Genomic DNA, 15,030 nt, shown 5'->3' with positions numbered 1-15,030 from the left:
TCCTAGACCAATTATTATTATCCACATGTAGTATCTAATGCCTTTAATGCCTCACAGAGGACCAGGTAGAGGTAGGATACCAATTTACTCTGATATGAATATGACCTATTATGTACATTTGTCATGTGATCTGATATTTATCATGTTTATGTAACAGTATAACTTTAGTCCGTCCCCTCGCCCCTACCCCTACTCTCTGCCCACAGACAACAGTCACCCACGAAGCATCGTTACCCATCGCTCCACAAAAGCCGCGGCCCTTGTAGAGGGGAACATCTACAAACACCTGTTTGATCAAATAAATATGTTTCTAATCTGAAGAATTAGTCTACGGAGATCATATGAGATTGAAGAGATAAGCTTCATACTTTAGGCTGTGGGAACTTCTTCCCTCTCCTTTGATCTGTAGTCTACACTGTGCTTTTGGCCAGTTACTATGGTGAGAGAAACTAGTTTCAGGACTTCAACACTGATGAGAAATCTATCTGACCAACTGCAGTGGCTCTTTGAGAGAGGAGTTGGGACAGAACCCTCTGTCCTCACTTTAAATCAGAACGGCTGGGACTGTCCATTCATGCCAGGCATTGAGACCCTGATATACACCCTGTTACTTTCGGATCCAGTGACACTACTGGGTCAGGGATGGACAGATTTTAAATGGGTTGTTCAGGTTGCTCAGGACTGAAATTCTACTTTGGCGAAAGCAAGGAATGTGTACTCAAATATAATCAATCAGCTATCCACCTCCATAGTGCAAGGTTCATTTTTCAATTCCAGGCAGGGTTGTCTCTTGTTATTTGGCAGAGAACAGTACAACAGAGCCTGGAGGCTGGTGTCCTTGCTTCTTCTTCCCTGATCTTTGTTTTGGGTGACGCAAACATCAATGTAATCCTTCGGTTTATGCTTCATCCAACAATAATAGCTACAATAGCTATCCCCCAGGTTGTTTTTAGAAGAAGATTTGAAGGGAATTTCAAGTGAATATGATTCATATTATAGAATAATGTGATAAATAACTACCACCTCAGGGTGGTAAACATTAGTCCATAAGCATGCATCCCTATATGGTCAAATATGAATTATTATTCCTGTCTACTATATGCCAGTTAGACTACACAACTACCATGAATTACACGTGTAGGCTATACCTTTCAGCTACCCATTAACTACACAAAATACGAAATGTTTACTGAGGCTACAAACTTTCCATGAATCAGCTATGAAATTGTCCTATGACATCACCTTGAGGATGAGATCACTCCATTGATGTAAGGTAAATATAGTCCTAAACATAATGAACCTTTTTCCATTTTAATAATGTGACATCGTACTCATAAGCAATTTCATGATAATCGTTCCCGTTTTTAATGATCATGTTATTGTAAATGCCTATGGGGCAAAATTATATTAATACGTTGTATTTTTATTAGACAAATTTCTACTTAATTGTGATTTGTTAATAATGTTATGTTGTATTGAACATGTTTTTTAAAATTATAATAGTGCTTTTAATGCGTATTGCAAGTGTTATTATTTGGTGCGGGATAGTTCCGGTGACGGTATTGGCTCACGCCACTCCCTTCTCCAAATAGAGTATAGCGTTCGTTGTGGCGCCTTTCAGTAACCTTCATATCGGGTATAGGGGACAGCTCTGGTGAGACACACCGGACTTGAATGATAAGGAACTGTAGCTGCCTTCCAACAATGTTATAACCGTTCTTTTTTATACAGTCTATAACAAAGTTACGTATTATCTCTCATTTGTATTTGTGATAGAACTATTGGCTACTTATAAAGACTCAAACTTCGGTATTTGTACCCTGGTGATTCGCGGACCGGATAACTATCGGTTACTGTGCGGGACAGTGGCGATTCAGAGAGGAACCAAGATATCAAGTAAGGAAAACTATTAATTATTTTTCACTTTGACATTTTTTTGTGAGATATAGCCTAGACTACTATGCGTCCCCATGAATATTTGTGGTCCAGGTGTGAGAACACAAGCGGATTCTCATCTTGATCTCTCTTGAAGTCTCTCAACTGGGAAGAAAGGCTACTGCTGATTTGTTTCTGCTTATCTATAAAGTGTTTAAACAAATGCCTTTGTTTAAGTCTTCTCATTTATCCAGGCTGTTTGCCAATAGCCTATATATGCATAGGCCTACATGTATTTCTGGTTAAAGATTGCAAGTTAAACAAACTCTTATAGCCATTTGCAATTTCAAGTTTGAAGTTTTATTAGTCGTATGTACGGGATACACATGGTATACACGTCCACGAATTGTTTACTTGTAGGTTCATTCTCGACAATGCAACAATAATAATAAATAATAAAATATAAACAAAGTAAATATCTCAGTAGAATGAACATTTTTAGCATAATTATAATACAGGAATGTACAATATTTAGTCTTATCTTCAAATCAAATGTATTGGTCATATGAGATGGGTGATGCAATATGTAAACACAATTTAAAAGTGACTAAGATAACAGAATATTGTGGAGTTCAGTTTATGCGTATGAGATGAGTAATGCTAGATACGGAAACATGATTAAAGTGGCTAGTGATCCATTTCTAAAAGTGGCCAGTGATCCATTTCTAAATCTATGTCTATAGGCATCTCCTATAGCCTCTCATGTGCTAGTGATGGCTGTTTAGCAGTCTGATGGCCTTGAGATAGAAGCTGTTTTTCAGTCTCTCGGTCCCAGCTTTGATGCACCTGTACTGACCTCGCCTTCTGGATGATAGCGGGGTGAACAGGCCGTGGCTCTGGTGGTTGGTGTCCTTGATGATCTTTTTGGCTTTCCTATGGCATTGGGTGCTGTAGGTGTCCAGGAGGGCAGGAATTTTGTCCCAGGTAATGCGTTGGGCAGACCGCACCACCCACTGGAAAGCTTTGCAGTTGTGGGTGGTGCAGTTTGTGGTACCAGGCGGTGATACAGCCCGACATGATGCTCTCAATTGTGCATCTGTAAACGTTTGTGATGGTTTTAGGTGTTAAGCCAAATTTCTTTAGCCTCCTGAGGTTGAAGAGGCGCTGTTGCGCCTTCTTCACCACACTGTCTATGTGGGTGGACCATTTCAGTTTGGAAGTGATATGTACGCCGAGGAACTTGAAGCTTTCCACCTTCTCCACTGCGGTCTCGTTGATATGGATGGGGGGGGGGGGGGGGGGGGGGGTGTGCTCCCTCTGCTGTTTCCTGTAGTCCACTATCATCTCCTTAGTTTTGTTGACGTTGAGTGAGAGGTTGTTTTCCTGGCACCACACTCCTAGAGCCCCCACCTCCTCCCTGTAGGCTATCTCATCGTTGTTGGTAATCAAGCCTACTACTGTTGTGTCACCCTCTCATATTTAGAGGAAGGGGGATTGGGAAACATGTGTTTATATTGTGCAGTATTTATCGATCATAACAAGAGACTGGTAGCAGCAGTTGTGATGTGTGTGTAGCGTGTGTGTGTGTGTGTGTGTGTGTGTCAGTGGCAGTGGCAGTCGTTGCCGATGACTCTCATTTATATTCCATTCACCCAGTTCAATGTAACATCGATAGGTTTAGGCTACTACATGATACTCATCATGAGGTTGCTACAACCTAGCCAATGAATGAAAGTTTACAACGTAGGTGCACATCTAACTGATTTAGGGTGTAATCATTAGTCCAAAAGTTGAAAAGGAGACTTTCCATTGGACAAAGTCATAGCAGCCACATAAAAAAACAGCATGATCACGCCCTCTCCTCTCACTTTTTCTCTTCGCTTGTGGACTTCAGTGCACGACAAATCAGCTGTCTGTAACCAGACTGTAAAACCTTTCTAAGCCATATCATGACCGCTAACTGCTACACATAGCCTACATCGTTGTCACCATATTAACGTCATAGTCAACATAGCTACTTGAACTAATGTGTTAGTTCAACACGCTACAATCATGCATTACAGTGTACGGTCAGAAATCAGTTTAGCAGTTGCACTGGTGGGCCCCGGTGGCAATAAATTAATAAAACCAAAAGCTTACCTTGACTTGGAAGAGTTCCAGTGTTGGATAGCCATAGCCAGCTAGCTAATATAGCATCCATCTCTGTTTTAGCCAGGTGTTTGAGTAGGCAAAATTAGATAGCTGCATCTGCTAGCTAAGTGAAAGTGAAAGTAAAAACAAATACAACCAAATCTCTCTCTCTCTCTCTTGCTTTTCCTTAATTTTGGAAGAAAGTTCATTTTTATTAAAAAAATTGTAATAGTGAAACGTTAAAAAAGTGAACCTTTTTAGATAAAACTATACTAAATATATTCACGTCACCAAATAATTGATTAAAACACACTGTTTTGCAATGAAGGTCAACAGTAGCCTCAACAGCACTCTGTAGGGTGGCACCCGGAGGACAGCTAGTTTCCGACCTCCTTTGGATACATTGACTTCAATACAAAACCTAGGAGGCTTGTGGTTCTCACTCCCTTCCATAGACATATGCAGTAATTATGACAACTTCCGGAGGACATCCTCCAACCTATCAGAGCTCTTGCAGCATGAACTGACATGCTTATTGTCATCGGGTCCTGTGGTGTAACTGCTAAACTGCTTGCTAACTGTACTGCATGATGATTGGTTTACTAACGCGTTAGTTCTAGTAGCTATGTTGACTTGACTTTAGCTAATATGGTGACAAAGATGTAGGCTTGTGTAATGGTTATGATATGAAGGTTTGGCTTGTACATTTTTCCCCGCCTGGTCACAGACTGCTGATGTGTTGTGCACTGAAGTCCACAAGCGAAGGGAAAAGGTGAGAGGAGGAGAGAGCATAGATGCGAGAAGGCATTATCCAAGCTTACAGGGATCATGCTGTTTGTATGTGGCTGCTATGAAAGTAAGGTTGTGCAGACATGGCGATACTCGTATTCATAATCGTATCCGTAAATTGAAAGTTGATTGGCGGATCGGATGATCGTCGTGATCGGAAAAAATAGAAGCGCTTTAATGTGCTCCTAATGTGCATTTTTTTTGCAGATTTGGAGCACATTAAAGCGCTTCTGTTTTTTCCGCACACACATAGCAGTGTGCAGAAGGGTGGGTGTGTTTGTCTGTGTCTGTGTCCCAATCAGCGGGCTAACAAGTTTGCTGTCACTCAGTTAGAATGCGCATTAGTTACATAATTTTTTCCGGTACCCTTGCACCACTTGTTGATATTATGCACGATGATAGCTTGACAGCAACATCCTTACCATGTGATTTATCATAGGAACAGGAAGCAGCATTGTAAATGATAAGACTGAAAACATGCAAGGAAAAGCGATCGGGTGAATTTATGATGCTTAGTGGACAGAGAAATACAACTTCACTCTATCCAATCAGAGCAGCAGGATCAACGTACACCCCGCCCTTCTCTTTACAGACAGGCAAACTAGCCAGTTTAGTTATTTAGACCGTGCATGAATGACTCAAAGACAGTACGGCGTGGTTTAGAAACTCTGACTGACTGACTGACTGACATGAGAAAGATGCTTGCTGGCACCCGAAAATAACTTTTCTTCCCCAGATCACGGATAATTACAAAAAATACTCGGATCTTAATCGTATCCAGAAAATGTCCCATATCTGTGACGATACTCGTTTTGTCCGACTATCCGGCACATCATGATATGAAAGCGAACTGTTCCTGCGTGTGATCAGGGGTGTATTCATTCTGTCGATTCGGTTGAAATACCTTCCTTAAACGGAAGCAAACAGAACAAAACGGCGATAAACATAACTGAATTGGTCCAACAAAAAGTCTGGTTTGCAACTGTTGGACTAATGAATACAACCTAGATCAGCCACAGTAGATGCAGGCAAGATTGTGCGAGGCGGTATTGAATATGTCACTGTCTGTCACCTTGATTACTCAAATTTCTCTCCACGCACCTACGTTGTAAAATGTTATTCATAGGTTAGGTTGTAGCAACCTCATGATGGATGTAGAGAAAATTTGAGTATCATGTAGTAGCCTAAACCTATTGATATTACATTGAACTGTCTGAATAACCATACATTTTTTTTTGCCTTATTTACAACCCATGTTGTGATAGTTGCGTTGTTTGCTCTATAACCTGCTAGTTCATATACCTTGCCACTGTGATATATAGGCTTTAGGCTGAGACAAGTAAGACACATTGGCAGAATAAATTCAACCACACCTGTGTTTCATCACAAAACCGGAGAGCAACATCTGTCCAGTGAAGTCCACAAAGCATATTGCATGTAACAAACAGTTACAAGCAAGTTCACCTTTCCGACATTTTCAGACTACTAATTAACTATTGATTTTAGAACCATGGAGAGTTAGGCTGCCGCAAGTCGCAAAGAAAACGGGAGTTGCCTCCAATATTCCAGCACCATTTCAACTTTAACATTTCAACACCATCAACTCACCTCTGCTTAGTCTAATACAGTGATAACTAAAAGACACCAAACAGAATTGAGTCCAATCAATATAAGCTAAATATGATGAATATGTCCATGGTACTGATTTCTGTGTGTGTGTGCTTGCAAGTAGACAAAACATGTTGACTCAACCTACTTGTAGAGAAGCCAATACCGTCCTCCTCTCTTTCATGTTGCCAAAACGGTCAATGACTCTGTCATACAGTACACGCTTTAATTTTTGTTGTTGTCCTAGGTTACCTGGCTAAAATGCTTGCTCGCTAGCCCAACTTCCTTTCATGGGCAACGGTGAGCCAGGTAGTTAACATTCATCTACTACATCTGGCCACATATTGAACTTCCATCCTCTCAGGCAAGAATCCCTGTCAAAATTGGCAGTATAATCATTGGCCAGCACGGAGAATGAAGTAAAGCCAAGTAAAGTTCAAATCCCTATCTCCATCCATTGCTAATTTAGGAAAGGGGCCATTGTAGTTAGGCACTACATCTCAGTGCTAGAGGTGTCACTACAGACCCTGGTTCGGAAATTATGAAACACAGAGAGACGAAAGATACATTATTTAATGTTTTGGCATCCATGAATACACACCACTGAGGTACAGGGAATCAGTGGTCAGTTCCTCCATGCGTAAAGAATGTCTTGGAAGTCCCTTGAGAGGAGGGAACTGCTTTAGTTGAGAAATCAACCAGGATTTCCTCCCGGTGATGCAAGCCCCAGAATACAGAGTTTGGAACTGGTTCAACCCCTTGACTAATTGGGAAGTGGCAAAATTCCAGAGAGTTTTACTTGTGAGAAACCAAGATTACACTGTGACTCACTGGCTTGGCGGAGTATGTTTTTAAGCTATACTCCCAGGGGCTTGCAATCGAGAGGCTGAGATTTGTGTGACAAAAAACAGGCTTCACACCTTTATAGGTTAATCTACACTGACATTCTGGCTCTGGATGAAATTCAATCAGCAACCAAAATTAGATTTGAGAGATTTGATTTGGCCAGTGGTCTATGCGTAAATATGCATGAGGTGCCTATTCCAAAGTGGGCCACAAATCTAGATTAACATTCATTACTTTTCTGGTAATTTGATTATTTGTGATAGGCCTACTGTCATTTCTTGTTATTGTCACTTGCAGAGTACAACTTGTTTTGATATGTGATCTATGAAAATGAGGCATGAGGCTTGTGTGTACCAGCACGGGTTGTCATTGAAAGGATTCACTTTTGTTTTTAATGTAGAGCATGATCGTGCCCAGTGCTTCCTTCTCATCATTATGCTGATAGTCGTTTGATATAACACACACACACACACACACACACACACACACACACACACACACACACACACACACACACACACACACACACACACACACACACACACACACACACACACACACACACACACACACACACACACACACACACACGTTGTTATAGCTCACTGAATAACACCTAGGCCTGCTTGTTATCGTTCAGTAACACAAGTCATTCCTATGGATGGTTTAGGATTAGGCCACTCAGCTCTCATCTGCAGGTGGTCACTTGGTAGAGCTGGGCAGCTGTCCATCGTACTGTATTGTAACCTGGGATGTTATTGTTTTGATCCAGAGAACCAATGAATGAATGGATGTAGTCATTAATCTGTGTTCATGTTTGGAGTCATTTTCATGAATTAATTTTCATGAACTTGCATGCTAAGGGTAGGAGGCTGTTGATACCTTCTCAATTACTAAGTGGGTAGAATAGGCCTAGCTCTGTGATCACCATACTATCACTTTACTTCAGAAAAGATTAAGTAAACCACACACAACAATCCATTTACATTTACCATTTGGATGTGCTTGTTGAGGTAGTTTGATGACGGGCTCATCATATGCTGCGCATGAGCGCCGTGACTGTAAAAAGCGTGCCATTTCCCCTACATACAAATTCACAGGTCGGACAAAATGTGTAGCCTATCTCAAGCTACATACTGAAAACATGCTGCTGAATGTTTTACAGCATTTGTTGCCACTAACATCTAATTATTAGGCTGTATGTCGCATTGGTCCCGAAAACACTGCAAACAGTTTGCGAATGCTATGACAGAGATTCATGTCCATTGTCAAAGCAGACCACGATTTGGCTACATGTTCTTGTCTCAGCCATATCCCCTGTAGCTCAGCTCATTACAGTAATGTCTTTGTTTATATTTTCCCTGTCTCTTCCCAGTTTTATTAATCTTGAGTTATCATTCCAGAATGATTTGAGTCATCCATGGGCAGTCTAATTAACTAAACTGGCTAGTTTGCCTGTCTGTAAAGAGAAGGGCGGGCTGTACGTTGATCCTGCTGCTCTGATTGGATAGAGGGAAGTTGTATTTCTCTGTCCGCTCCGGAGGGTTGTAAAGTGTGCGTGCGCGCTGGGGACCCCTGGTAATAGTTTGGGAATGAGCCTATAAATCATCGCTGCAGCGACAGGGGAGCTTACTTTTGGGAAGAGTTTGAGGTTCCTCATAGGAGGAAGAGGAGGATCATCCTCCTCAGTGAATTTCTGAGAAGTAAAAATAGTGAAACATTAAAAAGTTACCCTTTTTAGACAAAACTATACTAAATGTGTTCACATGTCACATGTCAAATAATTGATTAAAAACACTGTCTACCTTAGCCTCAACAGCACTCTGTAAGGTATCATTGTGTAGCCGGAGGACAGCTAGTTTCCGGAACTCTTCCAAGTCAAGGTAAGCTTTTGGTTTTATAAATGTATTGCCACTGGGGCCCACCTGTGTAACTGCTAGTAACAAATGGACAATGACCCCAAGCATACTTCCAAAGTTGTGTCAAAATGGTTTAAGGACAACAAAGTCAAGGTATTGGAATGGTCATCACAAAGCCCTGACCTCAATCCTACAGACAATTTGAGGCCTACAAACCTGACTCAGTTACACCAGTTCTGTGAGGAGAAATGGGCCAAAATTCACCCAACGTATTGTGGGAAGCTTGTGGAAGGCTACCCGAAAAGTTTGACCCAAGTTAAACAATTTAAAGGCAATGCTACCAAATACTAATTGAGTGTATGTAAACTTCTGACCCACTGGGAATGTGATGAAAGAAATAAAAGCTGAAATAAATCATTCTCTCTCCTATTATTCGGACATTTCACATTCTTAAAATAAAGTGGTGATCCTAACTGAGCTAAAACAGGTAGTTTTTACAAGGATTAAATGTCAGGGATTGTGAAAAACTGAGTTTAAATGCATTTGGCTAAGGTGTTTATAAACTTCCGACTTCAACTGTATGTTGACTTAGCTAATATCGTGACATTGATGTAGGCTGTATGTAGCGGTTAGCCTTTAAGATATGGCGTTTTGACTTGGAAAGTTATTTTTACCTGGCACAGACAGCTGATGTGTTGTGCACACTTAAGTCCACAAGCAAAGGGAAACGGTGAGAGGAGGAGAGTGCGTAGATGCGAGAAGGTATTGTCCAACGATCAAAGGGATCATGCTGTTTGAATGTGGCTGCTACGAAAGGGAACTGTGTAAGCGTGTGATCCGGGGTGTATTCATTCCACTGATTCTGTTGAAAAGCATTTCTTAAATGGAAGCAAACAGAACAAAACGGCAATAAACATACCTGAATTTGTCCAATAGAAACTCTTGTTTGCTACTGTTGGACTAATGATTACACCCTAGATCAGCTAGATGCAGGCAAGATTGTGCAAGGCGGTATTGAATGTTCCAATGTCTGACACTTTGAGCACTCAAATTTCTCTCCACCTCTGTACCTACAGTACGTTGTAAAATGTTATTCATAGGCTAGGTTGTAGCAACAACATCATGGGTATAGGGAACATTTTAGTATCATGTAGTAGCCTAAATCTGTCGATGTTACAATGAGCTGGGTGAATGGAATATGAATGACAGTCATCCAATATGCTGTAAAAGAAATAAGGCCATGCTCATAAAAAAAAGAATCATCCTCCCTCATCTTTAATGGCACCGACTTCCACTGTTCTTATAATGGTGTTTATTGAGATGTTTTCCTTTCTTAATACTTGCCTCCTGTGCCTACCTTGGCTTTCAGACACAGTATCCCTCAACACAATCCAGGCGTTGATGGAAACTCTAGAAACTAAATGGAAGGCGCCTCTCAGACTGTTGTTGTGGCACTCAGCAGGAAGCAAAGCAAATTGGACCCACTCCAATTTGCCTACCTCTCCAACAGATCCACGGAAGATGCCATTTCCATCGCTTCTCACACGGCCTTAACACATCTGGACAAGAGGAACACCTATGTGAGAATGCTGTTCATTGACTTCAGTTCAGCATTCAACACTATTGTTCCCTCCAAACGTGACACCAAGCTTGACTCCACCCTCTGCAGCTGGATCCTGGAATTCCTGACGGGCAGACCATAAACTGGGAATATTGGACCATAAGCTGTGAGGATTGGCAACAACACCTCCTCCCAGGGGCCCCCCAGGGGTGTGTCCTCAGCCGTCTGCTGTACTCCCTTGTCACCCACAACTCCGTTGCTTTGCACAGCACCAACTCCATCATCAAGTTTGATGACGACACCACGGTTGTAGGACTGATAACCAAAAACGATGAGTCAGTCTATAGGGAGGAGGTAAGTGAACTGGCATTGTGAAGCCAGGACAACTACCTCGCCCTCAATGTCAGCAAAACAAAGGAGTTGATTGTTGACTTCAGGAAGCAGAGGGTGGAACATGCCCTGATCCACATCAACGGGATTGCCACCGATACCGATTATTGGAGGGCCCAAAAAAAGCTGATACCGATTAATCGGCCAATTTTTATATATTTGTAATAATGACAATTACAACAATACTGAATGTACAATGAACCCTTTTATTTTAACTTAATATAATACACAAATAAAATCTATTTACCTCAAATAAATAATGAAACATGTTCAATTTGGTTTAAATAATTTAAAAACACAGTGTTGGAAAGTAAAAGTGCAATATGTGCCATGTAAAAAAGCTAACGTTTAAGTTCCTTGCCCAGAACACGAGAACATATTAAAGCTGGTGGTTCAATATTCCCAGTTCGTCAATGTTCCCAGTTAAGAAGTTTTAGGTTGCAGTTATAGGAATTATGACACGTCAACTATTTCCCTCTATACCATTTGTATTTCATATACCTTTGGATGTGCTCATAGGCACTTTAGTATTGCCAGCCTAATCTCGGGAGTTGATAGGCTTGAAGTCATAAACAGCGCTGTGCTTCAAGCGTTGCTAAGAGCTGCTCGGCAAACGCAGTAAAGTGCTGTTTGAATGAATGCTTACGAGCCTGCTGCTGCCTACCACCGCTCAGTCAGACTGCTCTATCAAATATCAAATCATAGACTTAATTATAATAAACACACAGAATTACGAGCCTTTGGTCATTAATATGGTCAAATCCTTTCAGTGAAATACAGAACCATTCCGTATTGTGTTGAACAGGTGGCAACCCTAAGTCTAAATATTGCTGTTACATTGCACAACCTTCAGTGGTATGTCATAATTACAGTGCCTTGCGAAAGTATTCGGCCCCCTTGAACTTTGCGACCTTTTGCCACATTTCAGATATAAAACTATTTAAAACTATTTTTTTGTGAAGAATCAACAACAAGTGGGACACAATCATGAAGTGGAACGACATTTATTGGATATTTCAAACCTTTTTAACAAATCAAAAACTGAAAAATTGGGCGTGCAAAATTATTCAGCCCCCTTAAGTTAATACTTTGTAGCGCCACCTTTTGCTGCGATTACAGCTGTAAGTCGCTTGGGGTATGTCTCTATCAGTTTTGCACATCGAGAGACTGACATTTTTTCCCATTCCTCCTTGCAAAACAGCTCGAGCTCAGTGAGGTTGGATGGAGAGCATTTGTGAACAGCAGTTTTCAGTTCTTTCCACAGATTCTCGATTGGATTCAGGTCTGGACTTTGACTTGGCCATTCTAACACCTGGATATGTTTATTTTTGAACCATTCCATTGTAGATTTTGCTTTATGTTTTGGATCATTGTCTTGTTGGAAGACAAATCTCCGTCCCAGTCTCAGGTCTTTTGCAGACTCCATCAGGTTTTCTTCCAGAATGGTCCTGTATTTGGCTCCATCCATCTTCCCATCAATTTTAACCATCTTCCCTGTCCCTGCTGAAGAAAAGCAGGCCCAAACCATGATGCTGCCACCACCATGTTTGACAGTGGGGATGGTGTGTTCAGGGTGATGAGCTGTGTTGCTTTTACGCCAAACATAACATTTTGCATTGTTGCCAAAAAGTTCAATTTGGGTTTCATCTGACCAGAGCACCTTCTTCCACATGTTTGGTGTGTCTCCCAGGTGGCTTGTGGCAAACTTTAAACGACACTTTTTATGGATATCTTTAAGAAATGGCTTTCTTCTTGCCACTCTTCCATAAAGGCCAGATTTGTGCAATATACGACTGATTGTTGTCCTATGGACAGAGTCTCCCACCTCAGCTGTAGATCTCTGCAGTTCATCCAGAGTGATCATGGGCCTCTTGGCTGCATCTCTGATCAGTCTTCTCCTTGTATGAGCTGAAAGTTTAGAGGGACGGCCAGGTCTTGGTAGATTTGCAGTGGTCTGATACTCCTTCCATTTCAATATTATCGCTTGCACAGTGCTCCTTGGGATGTTTAAAGCTTGGGAAATCTTTTTGTATCCAAATCCGGCTTTAAACTTCTTCACAACAGTATCTCGGACCTGCCTGGTGTGTTCCTTGTTCTTCATGATGCTCTCTGCGCTTTTAACGGACCTCTGAGACTATCAAAGTGCAGGTGAATTTATACGGAGACTTGATTACACACAGGTGGATTGTATTTATCATCATTAGTCATTTAGGTCAACATTGGATCATTCAGAGATCCTCACTGAACTTCTGGAGAGAGTTTGCTGCACTGAAAGTAAAGGGGCTGAATAATTTTGCACGCCCAATTTTTCAGTTTTTGATTTGTTAAAAACGTTTGAAATATCCAATAAATGTTGTTCCACTTCATGATTGTGTCCCACTGTCTTTATGTTTGAAGCCTGAAATGTGGCAAAAGGTCACAAAGTTCAAGGGGGCCGAATACTTTCGCAAGGCACTGTATGTAAAATCTGGCAAATTAATTGCGGTCTTTGTTAGGAAGAAACACAGTTTGCAACGAGCCAGGCGGCCCAAACTGTTGCATATACCCTGACTCTGCTTGCACTGAACGCAAGAGAAGTGACAAAATTTCCCTAGTTAATATTGCCTGCTAACATGCATTTATTTTAACTAAATATGCAGGTGTAAAAAAATATACTTATGTATATTGTATTGATTTTAAGAAAGGCATTGATGTTTATGGTTGGGTACATTTGTTCAACGAATGAGCTTTTTTCCACAAATGCGATTTTGTTAAATCAACACCGTTTGGCGAAGTTGAATTAGGCTGTGATTCGATGATAAATTAACAGGCACCGCATTGATTATATGCAACGCAGGACAAGCTAGTTAACCTAGTAATATCATCAACCATGTGTAGTTAACTGGTGATTATGTGAAGATTGGTTGTTTTTTATAACATTATAACGTATAACATGCAGCCACAAGGTCCTTTTGACGCTGCACTCACGTAACAGGAGGTCAGCCTGCCACACAGTTTCCTCGTGGATTGCAATGTAATCGGCCATAATCGGCATCCAAATAGGCTGATTACCGATTGTTATGAAACCTTAAAATCGGCCCTAATTAATCACCCATGCCGATTAATCGGTCAACCTCTAGTAGAGAGTCAGCAATATTAAGTTCCTCGCCGTCCACATCACAGAGGACTTGACGTGGACAAAGAGGGTGCAACAGCATCTCTACTTCCTAAGGCGTGCCACCCTGGGTCATCTCCAAATACTTTTGCTGCACCATCGAGAGTGTCCTGACCAGTTGCATCAAGGCCTGATATGGGAATTTCTATGTTCACGACCTCAAGGCCCTCCATTGTGTGGTGTAGACAGCCCAGTACATCACTGGGCCCTTGCTCCCGCCCATCCAGGACGTCTACTCGAAATGGTGCCTGAGTAATACCCGCAGAATCTTCAAGGAACCCACACACCCCAGCCACGAGCTGTTCACTCACTTACTGTCAGGCAGACTGTTTCGGAGCATGAGGTCTCATACCAACGTGCTCAGAGACAGTTTCTATCTATTGTACTAGCCATCAGACTGCTGAACACTTGAACTGGACTGACCACCTGCTCTGATTCTCATTACCATAGCACACATGCACTCACTCACGCACATATCCACACAGACGAACACATATCCACACACACACACACACAGACACATACATTCATGCTACCAGACTCTTGTTATGATTGCTAAATACTGCACAATTCAAACACTTCCTGCCCAATCTTCCCTTCCCTTCCCCAAAACACGAGTAAATATTGGACAATTAATTGTGATTCCTGTATTATACTTATGCTAAAATGTTTATTCTATTCTACTGAGCCATTTACTTTATGTTCATATTCATATATTCATATTATATTTTATTATTTCTTATTGTTGTTGTTATTATCTGAGTCGCAGTGACATGTCATTTTTAAATCAACATTATTTATTAAAGTACAGACTAAAA

At 41.3% G+C, this 15,030-nt stretch overlaps 1 protein-coding gene across 6 annotated transcripts in view; it reads left to right on the top strand.

Moving 5' to 3' along the window:
* Positions 1-1,620: 1,620 nt before the first annotated feature.
* LOC109898128 (leptin receptor) overlaps positions 1,621-15,030 on the top strand; it is a 66,964-nt gene continuing 53,554 nt past the window's right edge. For all 6 annotated transcript variants that reach the window (XM_031833646.1, XM_031833642.1, XM_031833644.1 and 3 more), the window contains exon 1: positions 1,621-1,896. The gene's annotated coding sequence lies outside the window, so the exon portion shown is untranslated. The remainder of the gene's footprint in view (positions 1,897-15,030) is intronic.

The sequence above is a fragment of the Oncorhynchus kisutch genome, linkage group LG10 (assembly GCF_002021735.2).
Source record: "Oncorhynchus kisutch isolate 150728-3 linkage group LG10, Okis_V2, whole genome shotgun sequence".
NCBI lineage: Eukaryota > Metazoa > Chordata > Actinopteri > Salmoniformes > Salmonidae > Oncorhynchus > Oncorhynchus kisutch.
The sequence above is the reverse complement of the archived record's forward strand: the minus strand, read 5'-3'. Positions and strand labels throughout refer to the sequence as shown.